At 43.6% G+C, this 19,278-nt stretch overlaps 1 protein-coding gene across 2 annotated transcripts in view; it reads right to left on the minus strand.

Annotated features, from left to right (window-relative positions):
• CACNA1D (calcium voltage-gated channel subunit alpha1 D) overlaps positions 1-19,278 on the minus strand; it is a 1,282,477-nt gene that overhangs the window by 497,517 nt on the left and 765,682 nt on the right. The window lies entirely within an intron of this gene.

Below are 19,278 nucleotides of genomic sequence, written 5' to 3' on the forward strand. Positions count from 1 at the left end.
ATGTCAGGGAGTGGAGCACTCCAGATCTCTGCAATGTTTGTAATGCCTGATCCTTGTGAAAGCATTGACCATTCCAAGGCAGGAGCACTTTGTGTTCTATGAACTATGAGGGTGCTGGGACAGTGTGATGAGTTCAAATAGTTAGCCCTAGCCATGGGAATTGATTAGCCTAATTTTGCTTTCGATGTCTATGGGCTGCCAGTACAGTGTTGTGGGGATGGAAGCATCTATGATACACCAGAACAGGACGATATGCAGGCTGGGCTTTTCATCCTTGCCTGCATGTTACTTCTAGGGAAATATCTCCACGACGGCAGGTCCAGTTTGCCATGGCAGCACAGTGGAGCTGCTGTCATAAATGTGGGTACTGAAAATGTACCCTTAAGCTTAAGGTACATGTCCCTCCCTAGGCTAGTTTTCAAAAGCTCCATGCTTTACCGTTGTCTTGCAGAGAAGTAGGTACACTGAACATGGAGGATGCCCTGCCGCCCTATATCGCCAGCTTTTGTGATCCACTTGAGAGAGGCATCCTGTCCATTCCATCCTTCCTCTCTGTAGTTTCAGGCAGCTCCACTATCATAAGGGTTATCTTTCCCCATACTCAAAGCAAGGTAGTGTAATGAAGAGGGGCGGCAAAGTCCTACTACTGACTCCTCTCCATCAGGCCCAAATCTTTTTAAATGTGGTTTTATTGAGAAATCTGAGTCTACTAGATAATAGATACTATATATGTGATGTTTTAGGAGGCATTTGAGGCTGTTCTGGAGCAAATAGGGCCACCCAGACCAATGAGTCTTTACTGGGAAAATAGGGCTATAAGTTGCATTTGGGATAATACCTGTGCATATGGGTCTAAAGCAGGAATACAGGGCTATAACTTGGCATATGTATATATTATATATATATACATATATATATATATATATATATATATATATATATATATATATATATATATATATATATTCACTGAAAAAATCATAGGTTATAGACATAGACCATATATAGTTAGGGATTAGCATTTACAAAACCTTATTTTACTCGCACAAAACCATTGAAATTCGCATATATAGTTAGTTTCACTAACTATATATCGCGCACCCGCAATCCACTGCTGATGATGTCACATATTACATCATTCATGACATGGTCAGTGACATCACTGATGACATCACTGATGACATCTCAAATGACATCACTGATGACATCACTGATGACATCATCCAGTGACTGTATGTTTCTGTAAAGTTAAAATATGTCTTACATATTGAAGAATGAGTGGATGTATAAGTGTCTGGATGAAGGATTTAGTAGGTGCATGACTGACTGTATGAGTGAGTGATTAAATGTGTCTCACTGAGTGCATGGGTTAGTGACTAAACTGTCTTAATTTGTGCATCATTATGTCTGTTGTTCTGTAAAGTGCTGCATGTGTTTATCAGTAGCTATATGAGTAACTATATGGGTTATTGATTGGTTGCCCAAGTATTTGTAGGGGAGACTGAGTGTGTGTGTATGGGTGGCTGGGAGGTGTGTGACTCTGTGCATAGATGTGTGAACAGTTGATTCACTAGATGTATGGGTTCAAAAGTGCATGTGGAATTAGCTGTATGGGTGGTTGACTGTGTGCATGAGTGTATTGGTGAGTGAATGGATATCTTAGTGCTACATGTCAAAGTAAGTACATATGTAAAACACAGTACATGTGAGAGTTAACATATATAAATAACTGTGCATAAGAGCCAGTGAATGTGTGAGGGGCTGTATGGATCATTGTAAACTTGTATCAGGGATTGTATAAGAGACTAAATATGTGTTAGTATATGTTTGAAAAAGTAAGGTGTGTATAACTGTATAGTTGAGGAAATGGAGGTGTGATTGATTTTTTGCATGACTGACGAGGTGTGTGAGTAACTCCATGGATGAGTGACAGTCTGTGAGTGTCTGTTTACACTGATTGTATCTAAGGTTATATTACAATCTGAAGAGGTTCATCGTATTATCACATGAATGATATTATCAGTGATGTGATGAGTAATGTCAAATGAGATGTCATCAGTGATGTCATTTGAGATGTCATCAGTGATGTCACTGACCATGTCATGAATGATGTAATATGTGACATCATCAGCAGTGGATTGCGGGTGCGCGATATATAGTTAGTGCAACTAACTATATATGCGAACTTCAATGGTTTTGTGCGAGTAAAATAAGGTTTTGTAAATGCTAATCCCTAACTATATATGGTCTATAACCTATGGTTTTTTCAGTGAATTTTTATGGTTTTGTAAATGCTAATTCCTAACTATATATGGTCTATAACCTATGGTTTTTTCAGTGAATTTCAATGGTTTTTTAATAGTAAATATTATTGCGTTACAACATTCAAGACATCTACAGAAGAGATGGTGTGCACTTCCCCGATGAAGGGAATAGAATATTTGTCCTTTATTTAAAAGTGTGCATTGGAACATACTTGAGGTACCTAAATTAGCGACAGAACCCAATAGCTCTTTTCAGAGCTACCCTACCTCTGATTATTCAAAACGTTTATCTTTTTCTTACTTTTTTTTTTTTCACCAAAGTACGCTCCCCGGTTCGCTTACTGGTGCGCGTACCGGCGCTCCCCCGCGAAATGTTTAATTTTTATTTTTTTTATTTTTGCATGTATCAGCATCCTAATCCCCCCTCCGAAAACCTAGAGGGTCACAAAGTGTCTACCGTGCCCCCTTCTACCCATTCCGAACATTGTTTGTCCTCCATTTTGTGTCTCAATTCTACCGATACTCAAAATGGAGGACTCCCGTAACGCTGCCGGTTCGCGTACAGGGGAGCGCACCAGTAAGCGCTCGATGAAAAAAGGTGGGAAAGTAATTTACAGAAAAACCACTACAGACACTTTCATCAAATATAGAATAGCCCCTACTACATAGCAGTCCCTACCATTTCCCCAAATTTGATGGAATTCCATTGAGAAAATTATGCTGTAAGCCTGACTAAATATCCTGAGGTAAATTACCTAACCAAAACACTTATGAAGTGTTAGAATTGACAACCAATCAAAATGCTACTTTCAATATCTTCTATTATTTCATGACATTTGATTGGTTATGTACCTGAATATATATAAAGAAAGAGAGAGAAACACAGCCATTTTGACTACTACTTCTTGAAGTACATATCAAGTGCATTTCAACTGAGAACTTAAACTTCTATTTGAAAGGTAAGATGTTATTTTAAAAACTGAAGTATGTTCTGTACTTTAAGTTAATTAGGAAAACATTTTCTGATAGTTATATACTATCCCTCTGTAATACTTATAGAATAAGATAGACTTCTCTGTTTTAGTTATGGATGGAGTTAGGCTTGTCTTGTATAATTAAGAATTGACTTAGACTTTATCACATACATTTTTTGATATTTCTACTTCCAGTCTGATACCATACACTGCCCAAAGAAAAAATCACTGTTTAAAAACCAAACTACCTGTCTGTACTTAAACCCAACAGTGCCCTATCTGTACTGATATATTTTTTTAAAATTCATTTTACAGCACAAAAATGGAAGGAGAGAACAAAAATAACGTGGAAATTGTTGCAGAATGCAACCAAGATACAGAAAATGAATCAGAATTCTTTGATGAATCAATGGACATAGAACTTCTGCAATGTATTGAATCTGTGGATTTCTTAATTGAAAATGAGACAAATTCTGACAAAGAATTATTAGAAGTTCTTTTTAATTTTTAAAACAAATCAGAAAAATAAATTTATATATAATAATTCAAAAATTGTTTGATACATTATTCATTTTTATATGTATTTTTTAAACTAGTAGCAAATTGATTATAATGTAAAATTAGACTTTAAATATACTGTGCAACTTTAAGTTTGCTCATAGTTACTTCCTTTCTTCCACTATATCATCTCCAATGTGTATTTAACATGTCTTTATCATGTCCTGCCTCCATGGTGTTTCTGCTTTCCTGACAGACTACGTTATGAATTCCATATACCACAATAACTTCTGAAACAACATGCAAGATATTTACAAAGGAAACAATGTATTTTTATTTTTAGACTCTGCATTGGTACCTACATGTTGGTACTTAAATAAAATAAATAAAAAAAAAAAGAACAATCAATAAACATACAATATTTGAACATTCTTTCATCCTATTTTCCCAATATTACGCTTCCCGGACCGCTTCCCGGTGCGCGTACCGAGCGCTCCCCCCGCAAAAAAAAAAGATATAAAAATTACTATTTTTTAACCCCGCGAGGCCCTTTTAAAGCCCCCTCATCAAACCTAGGGGGTCAGGGAGGATGTACTCTGCCCCCTTATGCTCATTTCCCCCTTTGTTTTCGCCACATCTTGTGTCTCGATCCTACCGAGACACAAGATGGCGGCCGCTCCGGACTGTTTCGAATGTTGACAGACACCCGACAGCCAATCAGCTTCGCTTCGCGAAGTTCCGTTACGCGTCAGGTACGCGAACCGGGGCGCTAACCGGAGCGCTGTCACAGATATATCTGTTTTTAAAAACGTTAATTTCTCAAAATCCACTGGAGCACATATATTGAGACATAGCAAAGGCACGTTGGGCAAACCATATCTACAATATTGCCAAGTTTTGTGTAATTCCATTCAGCCGTTCGAGCTAAAAGTGAGTCCAACCGCCCTATGGAAAACTCAATGTTAAAAACACGTTTTGGGACCCCCCTTTTTTCTCGGCCCCCACTTCATGAAACCCCCCCCCAAACTTTCAGGGGACGCTCAGAAACATAATGTGCCATTTTCCTGAAAATCACAGCCAATTCCGTCCACAAACGCCAAAGTTATTCCACATAGAATTTTCAGAAATCCCATAGGAAAAAAATCCTAACTATATATACCTACTGGCGACCGCCAGTAGGTAATATATATATATATATATATATATATATATATATATATATATATATATTGACATATAAAGAAAGACACCTGGGCACGAGACTGCATATCTGGACATATGAGTCTGTGTGCATGAGTTCGTTTGTTTGACTTGGGGCTATGTGATGTTACATGACACAATATCTATACATGTGATGTTATAGAAAAAATAAATAATGCTTTACAAGGGATAGGAGTATATACCTATTAACATATGGTTCCACTTGGTATATTAAACTTTAGCTGGGAAGGAAGTGATACCTGAGCATATGAGGCTAGATCCAGGCCCTTGCATCGGTGACCGCCAGACTGCATATAATAAGGAATAGTATTATGTGAGGCTGCACCTGGGCATATGGTGTATTTGAATATATGAGGCTGGTCCAGGAATAGGACCATGTTCCTGGGCATAACCCTGTGTACCTAGGAATATGCTCCTATTCCTAGTAAGTTATTGTAAGGTTATGCCTAGGTATTATGGTGTATAAGGCTAACTATGTGTAAGTTATTGATATATTGCCAAGAACAATAATCGAATCAGACAAATCAGAGGGGTACCTCCAAAGTAAATCAGGCCTCCCGTTTTTGTTTTTTCCCATCCAAAACGGGAGGCATCCATGTGTTTTACTTAGAACTCTCACTCACACACCACTGTATGGAAATGCTTCATCCTTAAGTTTGCGTCCAGTCCTCTAGTACCCCCAGACTGATAATACCTGTGCCTAGGTCTTATGGTGTATAAGGCTTACTATGTGTGTACCTGTATTTATTATACTGTAGTTGACATATTTATGTATTTATTATTTAGGTGTTTTAAAGAACCTACAGGTAGATTCATCAAGCCGAAATCGGCTCGCAAAGGGCCAGATTCTGAGAATCTGGCCCTTTGCAAGCGCTATTTTTGCATTTGGGATTCATCATCCCAAATGCAAAAATCGCAATTCTAGAAAACGCTAAATTGCGATTAATTGCATTTAAGGAATCTCAATTTGAGATTCCTTAAATGCAATTCATGAACCAATTTAAAATTGCGAATTCGCAATCTGGGGCCGCTATTTACCGCAAAGTCTAACTACGTAGTAAATAGCAAAAACTTAGAAAAATGCACTTTAGTGCATTTTTCTAAGTTGTATGTTACACACACACATGTCCTTTGGACATGTGTGTGCGCAACACCAGTGTACATTACCATTTCAGGGGTGCTACAGGGTGTCCTTTGGACATCCTGGCACCCTTGAAATTGCTTCCTTATTTGCGATTCGCTAATTGCTAATCACAAATAAAGAATGCCTCCCCAATCATTCCTATGGGCCTTTAGGCCTATAGGAATGAATGGGTAAGCCATTCCTTATTTGCGATTAGCAAATAGCGATTCGCAAATAAGGAAGCAGTAGAAATCACATAAAATATTGCGATTTCTACATGCATCCCGTTTTGCGAATCTTTAATAGCGAATCCTTAAAATTCGCTATTAAGGACTCGCAAAACATGACTATGATGAATCTGGGGGCTAATCTTCTGTCACTAGTATATCCAGAAGTTAGTAAGTAAAGCATACACAAAATGGAGTCACACTGCGGTGAGTTAGGATGGTTCTGACGTTATATTATGTTATTTGGAGTTGTAAAGCACATCTTATCATCTGAAGGGTATCCAGACACTAGAGCAGGTGTGTAGGTCATCGGCCAGATGTTAGTTGCAGAGTCAGGTCTTCAGCCTCTTGCAGAATTCCAGAAGCGAGGAGGAGTCCCTTATGTGTACAGGGAGTTTGTTCCAAGTTTTGGGTGCGATTTAGATGAAGACAAGGCCTCCTGTTCTGCTTTTGCATACGCCAAGGGTGTGTACGAGAGCAAGTGAGGCAGTGCACATGAGTCTGGTTGGGATGGTGGAAGCGGCAGTTGAAATGTTATGCTGTGCCTTGTAGGCATGTGAGAGGAGTTTGAGTTCTCAACGCTTGTTTATCTGCAGCCAGTGTAGTTCTGTGAGGTGTGGCATGATGTGGGTGCATCGTGGGCAGAGACTATTTAATGTATGGGCAAATGGGTCTTGGCCCAGGGCTGGTGCCTTACAGAGGGCCCCAGATAGAGCCAGCTGTGTTCTGCAGAGTCTTGCCCTGATGACCTTGAATAATTCTTAAACAGATTCTTTTAAATACGGTTTTCTTTTAATTTATTTTTAATGTGAGTGATGTGTGAGAGTCTATTACAGACATTTTGCAGAGAAACGTTGTGTTTAGGTTTCATGCAGCATTTATAAAAAAGTGTCTTTTAGATCACAATAGGACCTCATACATAAGAAATGGGAGGGTGTCTCAGACATTATTTGCAGTAATGTTAGTGAGCTGCTGCTGTGTTACATTATTGAAAACACATCTTTCTATCCCTGAATAGTAGACCTAAGACCATTTAGAATTCGGAGGTATGCACCTGTGCACAGTCAGTGACCTGGACGAAGTGGGCATGAAAGAGCTGGAACTGGATCATCAACTCGAAGTTGTTCTGAATAGGGTCCCCCAAAATATGTTTATCCCTGGGCTCCCCAAATTCTTAAGATGTCCCTGACTGTGGGATATCCAGGTTGAGTCTAGCTTTAGCGTTCTGGATGGTCTGAAGTTGGTGGAGCAGGTGGTTGGGGATGCCAGCGTAGAGTGTGTTGCTGTAGTCTAGTCTACCTGTGACAAATGGCATGCCTGGTGCTTTGGGGATCCAGTAAAAGCATTTTCTGAGGGAATGCAGTATGTGGAAGCAGGAGGAGCTGACTGCATTTACCTTTGATGCCCTCTTGAGTTTATCGTTTAAGATGGTTTCGTGTTTGGTCCTGGGTGATGGTGTTGGACCCAGCTCTGATGGGCACCAGGTGGAATCTCAGGGGGAGTTTTTTTCCCTCGGAGATCAGCACTTCTGTTGTGTCAGAGTTGAATTCCAAGTAGTTAATTTTCATCCATTCTGCTACCCAGATCATGCATTTGGTTAAGTCGTATCCGGCTGTGGGGAACTTGTCTGACATTGAGAGGATGAGCTGGGTGTCATCAGCGTAGGAGATGTCAGAGACCCTGTGAGATCTGATGACTTTGGTGAATGGTGTCATGTCAATTTTGAACAGGGCGGTGCTGAAGGATGATCCCTGAGGGACTATGCAGACCAAGTCCTTGGGTTCTAATGTGTAGGGGGGGACTGACTCATTTTGTTCTCCTTGTGAGGAAGGAGCATATTCATTTGAGGGCTGGACCTTGGATTCCTTTTGTGTATAGTCTTTTGATAAGGCTGGAGTGTGCTACTGTATAAAAGGCGGTACAAAAGGGGGTGGTGATGGACGGAGCATCTGAACCAATCAAACACTCACACCCAGTCAACAAATCTGGGTTTAATCCATCACCGCTCTTTAGCCCACTCTGCCACCCCAGTTCAGACCTGGCCATATGCAAATCAGTCTGACCCTGTGCCTCATGGGAACAGTCCAGCCCAAACTGCCAAGCCATGCCTTCCCGGGACCGGAAACAAACTTCCTAGGACCGGTTTCTGGCCTTACAGCCATCTTCAGCCAGGCTTGCTTGAATCCTGTGGCAAAGTGAGCAAGGGACTCACGTCTGAGCATACCCTGCCAACTTATGGCGAACAAAGCGGTACAAAAGGGGGTGGTGATGGACGGAGCTTCTGAACCAATCAAACACACACCCAGTCAACAGATCTGGGTTTAATCCATCACCGTTCTTTAGCCCACTCTGCCACCCCAGTTCAGACATGGCCATATGCAAATCAGTCTGACCCTGTGCCTCATGGGAACAGTCCAGCCCGAACTGACAAGCCATACCTTCCCTGGACCGGAAACAAGCTTCCTAGGACCGGTTTCTGGCATTACAGCCGTCTTCAGCCAGGCTTGCTTGAATCCAGTGGCAGAGTGAGCAAGGGACTCACGTCTGAGCACACCCTGCCAACTTATGGCGAACAAAGCGGTACAAAAATCGGATGGTGATGGATTTGCATATGGCCATGTCTGAACTGGGATGGCAGAGTGGGCTAAAGAACAGTGATGGATTAAACCCAGATCTGTTGACTGGGTGTGAGTGTTTGATTGATTCAGAAGCTCCGTCCATCACCATCCCCTTTTGTACCGCTTAGTTCGCCATAAGTTGGCAGGGTATGCTCAGACGTGCGTCCCTTGCTCACTTTGCCCCTGGATTCAAGCAAGCCTGGTTGAAGACAGCTGTGAGTGTTTGATTGGTTGCGATGCTCCGGCCATCACCACCCCCTTTTGTACCTCTTTGTTAGCCATAAGTTGGCAGGGTATGCTCATAGGCGAGTCCCTTGCTCACTTAGCCACTGGATTCAAGCAAGCCTGGCTGAATACGGCTATAATGCCAGAAACCGGTCCTAGGAAGCTTGTTTTTCGGCCCAGGGAAGGAATGGCTTGGCAGTACGGGCTGGACTGTTCCCATGAGGCACAGGGTCAGACTGATTTGCATATGGCCATGTCTGAACTCGGGTGGCAGAGTGGGTTAAAGAACGGTGATGGATTAAACCCCGATCTGTTGACTGGGTGTGAGTGTTTGATTGGTTCAGATGCTCCGTCCATCACCACCCCCTTTTGTACCGCTTTGTTCACCAAAAGTTGGCAGGGTATGCTCAGATGTGAGTCCCTTGCTCACTTTGCCAAGACGGATGTAATGCCGGAAACCGGTCCTAGGAAGCTTGTTTTCGGTCCAGAGAAGGCATGGCTTGGCAGTTCAGGCTGGACTGTTCCCATGAGGCACAGGGTCAGACACATTTGCATATGGCCATGTCTGAACTGGGGTGGCAGAGTGGGCTACAGAACGTTGATGGATTAAACCCAGATCTGTTGACTGGGTGTGAGTGTTTGATTGGTTCAGATGCTCCGTCCATCACCACCCCCTTTTGTACCACTGTATAAAAGGCAGCTGAGAGGTCTAGCAGTATGAGGGTGACGGTTTCTCCTCGGTCTGGTAGGGTGTGAATCTCATCTCTGGCGGTGATGAGTGCTGTCTTTTTATTGTGGTTGCTTCGGTTGGGAGTGGTTGAAAAAATGTAAAGTTTCAGAAGGGTTGGTAAGTTGTTGGTTTATTGCCTTCCCTGTCACCTTCACTGGGTATGGTAGAAGGGAGATGAGGTGAACGTTTTTGAGGGCTGTGATTGCAGCATGCTTCCAGTCCTCTGGGAAGACTGCAGACTCGATGAAGGAGTTGATGTTGTGATTGAGGGATCTGCTGATCACAGGTACTCCTAGGTTGTATATATGATGTGGACATGGGTATTGGGAGGCCTAGAAGGGAACGTTTTTCATGACTGAAGTTGTGTCTTCCTCCCTGAGTGTTCTCCATTTGGTTAGGTGTCTGTCCGAGTGGTAGGTGGAGAATTTGCTGATGATGTCCTCCAGGTTCGGTTGTTTTTCAAAGTTACTGTAGATCTTTTCAATTTTGCTATTGAAGAAGTTTAAGAGTTGTTGTAGAGTTCATGGGAGGGGATGATGGAGTTGACTGAGGCTTCTGGGTTGGTGAACTGCTTGATGGTCGCAAAAATCTCTTACCAATTGTTGGCGCAAGCTTCAATCCGGTCCGTGAGGGATCTTCTCTTAGTGTCTTTCAGGAGGTTGCAGTAGCGCCTGGGGGGGGACTGGTAGGTTTCTGTTATTCTGTTCCAATTCTGGCTGGGTTAGTTGATGTTGATGCAAGCTTTAGGTTGTGGCATGGAGATTCTGAAATGGATGATGGGGTGGTCAGTCCATGTGAGTGGTGCTGCACAGTTGTAGCTGATGATGTTGCCAGAGGCCAAGATTGCATTTAAATTGTGTACTGTGTTAAGTGTGGAATCAGTGACGAGCTGAGAAAACTCTTTGTTTTGAAGACATTTTGAGGAGGCCTGTGAAGAAGTTATTTTAGGGGTATTCCAGGTGGAAACGGGAATCTTACAGGAGTAGGAAATGCTTGGAGTAGAGAGTGAGAGTGAGGGGGTGATGAAGCCTGGAATAAGGTTGCTGAAGTTTCATCGTGGACCTGGTGGTCTGTAAGCTAGGTTACCCTTCAAGGTGGGGCTGCTGTTAGTTTAATGGTTGAAGGGCATGTGTTCAAGGACAGGGATGTCAAGGTGTGTGGTTGGTGTGCATCAGAGGGTGCGCTTGTGATGGGAAGTCCCCCTCTAAGTTTGTGGATGTTGTCCTGGTGTGCAATTTTGTAACCCGGTCAGATGGCCACAGCAATGTCGGGAGATGAGGTGGGGTACCTCCAGGTTTCTGTTAGGAAGAGGAGGTCTGGTACACTGCTCCTGAGGAGGTACCAAATGTCAACTGTGTGTTTTTTCAGCAAGCGGGTGTTGATGAGCATGCATGTGAGAGTTTGCTGATAGTCTGGTGTGCTGTTTGGAGTTATGAGAGAGTGACAGGCGAGTCAGAGTAGGGGGAGCATTTGATGGAGTGTTCCTGCAGGTAAAGGGACAGTGGAAACAAGGCAAAGGTCCTAACAAGCCAAAGGGTCCTACAGTGCCTGCACCATGGCATGCAGTGTGGCAGCAGTAGGTAGATGGACGTCCTGGGTTGATCGACTGGAGGGTCGCTGTGGAGTAGCAACAGAGGGTGATCTGACATGGGGTCATGGCGTTGGGTGTGGTCCAGGCACGGATAGGAACAGACAAGCTTACTTTAGACACACCCTTTGTGCGGTCATGCAGCATCTGTCATTAAGTAGATCCTGGGGGGAATGTAGGGTGGTGGTTGGAGGGTAGATATGGAAAGTTAGGAAGAAGCAGAAGATGCAGGAGAGCAGGTAAGGAGTGGGGGAGGCTGGAGGAGAAAAAAACTGCAGGAAGGGTGAAAGGCTGTGGTCAAAGATGGTAAAAGTCACAAAAGCATGAGAAAGAGTAAGAGAAAAGCACCGTAGCATGACAAAAATATGAGCATTGGGGCACAAAAGTAATGGAAAAGAGTGAAAAAGGCATAAAGGTAATAGAAAAGAGGCTCTAAAAGTATGAGAAAATGTGTGAGAAGCAGGAACAAAATTGTGAGAAAGAATACGGCATGGAAATATGAGAGAAGAGAGACACAGAAGTTCAAGAGGGTGCAGGAGTGAGGTACAGAGAGCAAGAGAACACACAAGAGAGGCAGAGGAAGAGAGTGCTGAGAGAGGCGGTGAAGTAAGAACAAGGTGGGGCCTCAAGGAGCAAGGCCAGGTCCGAAAAGTCCTTAGGCTGGTGGGAGGACGAGTCCCAGGTAAGTGGGGTGAGGAGCTGGGGCCTATGCACTTGCTAAATGGGGTCACGCAGCGGGCATCATTAAGTAGGTCCTGGAGAGGGTAGAGCAGAGGGGTGCCATGGGTGGGGCTATGGAAATGTGGGAAGAGGATGTGGGTAGAAGCAGAAGACACAAGAGAGCAGGTTAGGAGTGGGTAGAGGCGGGAGGAGGAAAAAACACAGGAGGGGGAGGGGGGCCATGGGGAAAAGACAGTTAAAGTCACAAAAGTATGAGAGAGAATATGAAAAAGGCATAGAAGACAAAAAGTATGAGAAAAGAGTGGGAAAAGTGGAAAAGGATTGTGAAAGAAAAAGGCACAGAAGTATGAGAAAGGAGAGGCACAGAGGTGCAAGATGGTGCAAGAGTAAAGTACAGAGAGCATGCAAGAGAGGTAGAAGAGGTGAGTGCGGAGAGAAGCAGCAGTAGGAAGTGGGAGGTGGGACTTCGAGGTGCATGGCCGTATCACAAAGGCCCTTAGACTGTTTGGAGGACCAGTCCCAGGTAAGTGAGGTGGGGAGCCAGGGCCTAGGCATCTAATCTTCCAACATTATGTATTATGGTACCTGGAAACGGTCTTAAGGAAAGGCTTCCTAAAAAAAGTTGTCCTAATTTTGGGTTTGGTGTAGAGGGTACTCCATCACAACAGGAAAGAAGTACCCTCTTCACTGAACTGAAAGCCCACCTATCTCATTTAGAGTTGGATGGACCTTCAGTATGTCGATGGTGGAGACTACTTTGTCGGAGGTAACAGCCCAACAGATGTAAATGTAAATGTAAATGTAGTGCTTTTTATATAGCGCACGAATCACCCCCGAAGGGGTCTCAAGGTGCTGTGCACATACCGCTGTGGAACCCTTCCTGGCCTTTCCCTGTGAAGTGCCCACTCCTGGGCACCCCCAAAGGTGAGGCCAGGCATCCTAGCGCTGTTGGGGCCGTTGTGGAGATTAAGCAAGCTATTGCCCAGAGTTGCATCGTGGGACCCATGATTAGAATAGGCACTGAGGCGAAAATTATCAGATCCAAGGAAATTGAGCTCAAGACCCGCCGAGGCGGAAATTGAACCCTGGTCCGGGCCAGACCTCTGCAGCAGAGTCTGCCGCTCTAACCATTGAGCCACACTTCTCCAACAGAGTAATGGCCATCAGAGGTAAAACCTAGCTGTAAGTGATACTGCAAAATGACTCCCATGCCATGGAAGAAAACTCATAGGGGGAGGGGGTCATTTCTTTGTTTTGTTTCAAAAACAATATCCTTCTTCGGGATTTTGTTTTTAAAAATAGGAAAAAAAAGTCAAAAGTTTGACACGAGCCAGCATCTGTCGAAATTTTAATGCATTTACTGGAACTGCCGTAAAGGCAGTTCCTGAAAATCAAAGAGACGTCTACTGGGCTGGCGAGCATCTTTAAATTTGGAGGGCGGAGTACCCTTCCTTTTTCAGGAGTAAAGTCCTCCACCAAGGTGACAGTACTTACTCTGTCTGCCAAAATCATCTGTTCCTTCTTTCAGCTGCAACGCAAGGCAGAGGAGTAATGAGGGAGCCACACATAACGTGGTGTCTGTTATGCATCCCTTTTTCAAAGGTTTTAAAAACAAATACGTGCCATCCCTGACCACCCCAACGACCTTCCCTGCCTTCCTTCCCCCTTCTGCAGCTGTGGTTTCTGCCTTCAGTTAAAACCAGAAGAGCAGACCTGTGCTGACAGGCTCTCCAGGTGGCTTGTCAGCCTGGCCTGGAAGGCCTTTAAGACATCACAACGGTGGGTAACCAGCTTTGCTCTCAACTGTTGCTAAGTCAGTGGGTTATGAGATACAAATCTCAAATAAATGTTTGAGGATTTCTCTTAGCACCATACATAACAAAACTCATAAACCGCTGCTGTGACGTACTACAGTTCCACTGCATGACTCACTGGGCTGTTGGCCACCAAAAAAAAGTAAGCTGCCAAAGAATAAACAAACCACCAGCTTCCTAACACTGCAGCAAAAAGACATAAACAGTGTAAGATTTGACAGATCGTGATGGTGTCTTCATCAGACAACAACCAGATGAGCCTTAGAAAATAGGTCACACTTCTCAAAAAAGAGGTCAAACAAGAGGAAATAAATGAATTAGCAAAGTGCATTTTAGTTGGATAAAGCACAAATCGAAAGGGCAGTGCACCAATTTTTATTTCTTTTAAAACTGTACATGTAAAGTAGGCACCAGAATAAAAGGCCCTAAAGAACTGTTTATTTATGGACGTTATTTAAAAAGTAGATCTTCTTACTTTTAAGGAAACATTTTTAAAATGCAAATATCTTCAGTTATAAAAAAGTCAAAATGAAATTATAGTGAAAGGGTATTAGAAGGATATATAATATAAAATTGTACATGAGTATCCATCAATTGCGGTTATGTTTTTCACCTCGGGGTTCTGAGTGGCATAGAAAACTGGAGCTTTCCTCTTGGGGTTCTGGCGAGATCACGGAGAACATGAGCTTTGCTTTCGTTGTCACTCAGAACTCTCCAAGTAAAAGTCCCAGTGTTACACATCTATAATTCTATATATATTAGGCATCTAGCCACCTTTTATAAAAAAAAAAAAATCAAAACTCAACTGTAAGACCTTATCACCAGTGGATTTCTGACATCACTATGCCTGCTGCCAGAGAAAGCAGCCCTGGGGTAAGGTAGGTTAGATCATGGAGCATAATTAAGCAGCTGTTAAATGGAAGAAAACTAAACATGTTTGCATTGTTAGGTAGTTATAGAAAAGTTAGATTATTTCTGCATGTATCAACACATTTTGATCTACTGTGCCTTTTTGTTTTAAAACTGACTAGCATTAAAAGGATTCTATTATCTTTTTGCAACAAATATCTAACAGCTTTTTTGATGTGTATGTGTGATACGATCCCGCTATCCTCCCCGCCAGGACTGGGCCCTCTCGGACATTCCCCTGTTCCAGGAACCGGTCCCGAAGCAGAAACCATGACGATTAGACCCCCGCCCTTCTCTATCTTACAGGATCCAATCGGAGAACGGTATGGACCGGAAGCACATCCCTCCTACCCCGGAAGTTCCACCCCTGTGGCAGCGCCAGAACAAGGAAAAGCCGGGACCGGAGACCAGAACGCCTTCGGAGCATCGTGGCAGGACACTTGGACTTGAGTCGAAGACAGAGAGCAGGCGAATCCTGAAGAAGACGTGTGGACAGAAGATTGGTGGGGTCCCCAGGAGGTGGCTGAAGAGCGGCCGCGACTCACTGGAGAGTTGCGGCGGACCGTGTGAGTACCCGTATTTCCACCGTCAGAGCACGCTAGGTGCTCACTGTAAATACCCTGTAAAAATCTTCTTTCTTAGCCACATGCGCCGTAATAGCTACACTGTATATTAATTGTAAAGCACTCTGCACTGTGTATATAGACCTCCTCCTCATGACCCTACCAGACACTCTTTCGCTTCGTACCTACCCTTTCCCTCTCGATACCTTGCCCTTCCCTCACTGTCCCCTTTCCACTCCCCACAGCCCGGGTGAAGGTGACTGGTACAATTACTCGCTAGAGTCCCAAACAGGGCTAACGGTACCTTTCTTTTCTCTTATTGCCCTCCGAGGATCCTCCCCGATTCCGGACCTCCCCCAGCTACTCTCGAAGAAAGGAACCCGGACCCAAGACCCGAAGAGGACCCGGACACTCTCCTTTGGAACCTTTAATTTGTCTATTGCGTGACTGGTTTCTGCCTTGTGTGTAATAAAACATCGGCATAGCCCACTTTATGCCTGCTTTTCCAGCCTGCGGCACCCCCAGGATCACAGTATGATTTTACACTAGATAGCCTACTTGTATTCTTCAAGTTTGTAAACATGCTTTCTCTTTCATATAAAAGTGCTCCGCTCCAAGGATTTAAGTGGTTGGTGGGAAAGGTAATGGTATGACCAGGTATTTAAAGGAATAAAGTACCCCCTTCCGTAGCTAAGGATATTATAATTCACCATGAAGATTTGTAACCTTACCATTCTGAACCTTTTGCCTCGTTCCTCTATATGGTCATGGAACTCCTAAGTGATTTGAAAAGACCCTTATAATGTATAGCAGGGGGGGCACTTTATCCCATATATAAGTGTGGAGCCCTTCTGTTCACAAAGATACTATTACCACGGACAACTCCGGGTGAGACTTAACTGAAGTTCACTGAACGTGGATGAATAATCAAACCTAGAACTTCGAGAATTTGCTGTACAATCATATTATGCAGCTAAGGTATTAAGCATCCTTTCAGTCCTTCCAGCCCATATACAGTCAACATAAAAGAATATATTTTTTAAGCGTTTATTTCTGTTCTGGAAGGATGATGGAGGCTGCAACAGAGTAGTGGACAGAGAGCTTTCTGTAAATCATCTTCTTCAGTAAATCTAACATATGCTGGCAAAAGAAAGTTAGTGGCTTAAATATTCCGAGTGATATCAGTGTGAAATCTTTGGTCTCAGGATACAATACAGTAGGGCCGGCCTGGCCTTTCATCCTTCTTAGGGGTAAAATTATGACTATTTCATTGGTAAAAGAAAGTCCATAAATTCACAGTGCTACAACAGTACAAATGATGTAGTAACAAACATGATTCCGGCAGCAAGTGATTATTAGTATTGTTAATATTATTATATTAGTTGGGGGCCTGCAATCCCTGCATAAAGTCCTTCCTCTAATTTCCTTATTGCAGTCAAGTTTTGAGGAGTCTAGTGAACTGTAATAAGAAAATGACGCAGTTGTGCAAATGTAATAATTGATTACAATTAAGCTTTGATGTTAAAATAGTTGCTGCCATTTCCAGCAGCCAAGGTGAAAGGCAGGCCGCAGACCATCACTACAGCTGCAGTTTGAACAGCAAAAGAGATAACATTTTTTTCTGTTTTTAAGATCTGTGTTGTGGCCCAAGGTCTGGTACTTGTACGATATGGAAAAATTACCAGCGACAGTGGGAGACAGAGGCCATCTTAGAAAAGATTTGGACTTCTTATCAGACATATATTAAGACCAGGGTCAGCTCCTATGTTATAGCTGAGGAGTGTTGCCTCAGTCAAATGCCCCCAGAGATGGAAAAATAAAATGGTAATGATCATTTTATTTTTTGGCTCCCCGTTCCGAACGAAGTGTCAGGGCGGGCAGCTGATGACTGGCAGCAACAGCAGGGAGGAGAGTGGGCTGCCTTTCTTGTATGTCTCTTTAACTGGCCCTCCTGCGACGGCCAGCCACAGAAGCGCACTTCAAACCTCTATGACCGAGCTGTCTTAACCCCTTTCCTCCTGGGCACATATCCCTGCTGTGCTGGGGGGAGGGGGGTCGCGCGCAGCGCCCCGGCGCTCATGACGAGCTCAGCTCGTCATGAGCTACAGTGCTTCTGTGCTCATGACGAGCTCAGCTCGTCACGGCCACACCCGTTTCTTTAGAATTCTCAGCACAGCAGGGGAATTAGCCCAGCGTGCGAGCGTTCTAAAGGCCATGATGAGCTCAGCTCGTCATAAGAACCGGAGCACTGTAGCTCATGACCAGCTGAGCTCGTCATGAGCATGCAAGGGGTTAAAACAGCTGGGTTACAGAAAACAAAAGCCTCCAGTGCTCTTATGAGCGCCTATGCTTCTTTGTATAAAACGAGACTATCTCCCAGAAGTCCCCAAACAGTAATCCCCATTCCAGTCCCCTCTGCCAGAGTGTCCCGCAAAGGAGTCCATGTTTAGAGTAAAGATTATTAGGGGCAGTGGACATCCCTGCCTGTTGCTGCTGCCTGGCGTGATGGCATCTGAAATCTCTTGCTCAGTGCAGACTTTGGCCTTGGGTTAAAGCAGTTCAGCGATATCCATTTCATGATTTGCCATCTCAGTCCTATTTTCTCTAGTACCTTCATCAAATAGGGCCACACCACAGTATCAAAAGCTTTTTTACTATTGAGCGACAATGCTATACATGGGATGCCTTCCTGCGGGGCTTCTGCCATGAGGCAGAACAAATGTTGCGGGTTAAGGAAAGTGTTCCTACCTGGTATGAAGCCATTTTGATCCGGGCAGACCAGAGTAACAAGGCACAGAACCAATCATTTTCTCACTAATTTTACAGTCCCCTTCCAGGCAAGGAAGATCATGTTTCAGGCACTCATTCTATCAAGTCTGGATTATGGGATAAAGATAAAGGGCATTCCCATAATCCAGCCTTGATAGAATGAGTGCCTGAACCACTCATACGGACACTAGGCATATGCCAGGATCGTTTGTGCAGCATATAAAGTTTATTGTTTTATTATTTATTTATAAAGTTTTATATAGCGCAAACGTGACCCGTATCAGAGCACTTCACAATTTTGGGTAAGAGGGATACACTATTAGGAAGCAAAATATTGGTGACATAATTATGCAAGACGCGTGCAAGACTACTGTAGGTATCGGAACTCTTCACATAAGGGTAGGGTGGATACAGTAATGGGTGAGCAACATTCGAACACATGTATGTACAATGCATGCTAACAATGTTATTCCCAGGTATATACCATGTCACAAGTCAATAAAGAGGACCGAATAGAGGGCAGTAATGGAGTCTAGTAGCCAAGGCCTATTCGGGCAGGAACTTGAGAAATAGGATTTTTTCACTTGCTTTTAGAAGGAAGCAGTAGAGGAGACAGTACGGATTTCCGGAGGAAGGGAGTTCCAAATCTTTGGCGCCATGCCAGAGAAGGCTGTTACTCAAACTCTTTTTGTGGAAATTCTGTGGTTTCAGGAGAATTGTACTTGCACTTCGTGATGCTCTGCAGCCCCTTGCTAGTTCTAGTTTTTGAGCCAGATAGATGGGGGCCTTGAAATGAAGGGCTTTGTGCGTCATTCTGGCAATTTTTAAACTGAATTCCGGCCTCATACGGTAACCAGTTTAGGGATTTTAGGGCTGGGATATGTGTTCTTTTTTTTGTCTCAGTAATCAGTCCAGCTGCCGCATTACGGGAAGCCTTTAGTGGGGCCAGGCTCTGCTTAGGGAGACCACATAGCGTGGAGCTACCATAGTCTAGTCTAGAGCTTGTACCGCCACTTTGAACTCTTTCTGTGGAAGGAATGGTTTGAGATTCCTTAGTATGCTCAATTAATGTTT

This window comes from Lissotriton vulgaris, chromosome 9, assembly GCF_964263255.1.
Source record: "Lissotriton vulgaris chromosome 9, aLisVul1.2, whole genome shotgun sequence".
Lineage (NCBI taxonomy): Eukaryota > Metazoa > Chordata > Amphibia > Caudata > Salamandridae > Lissotriton > Lissotriton vulgaris.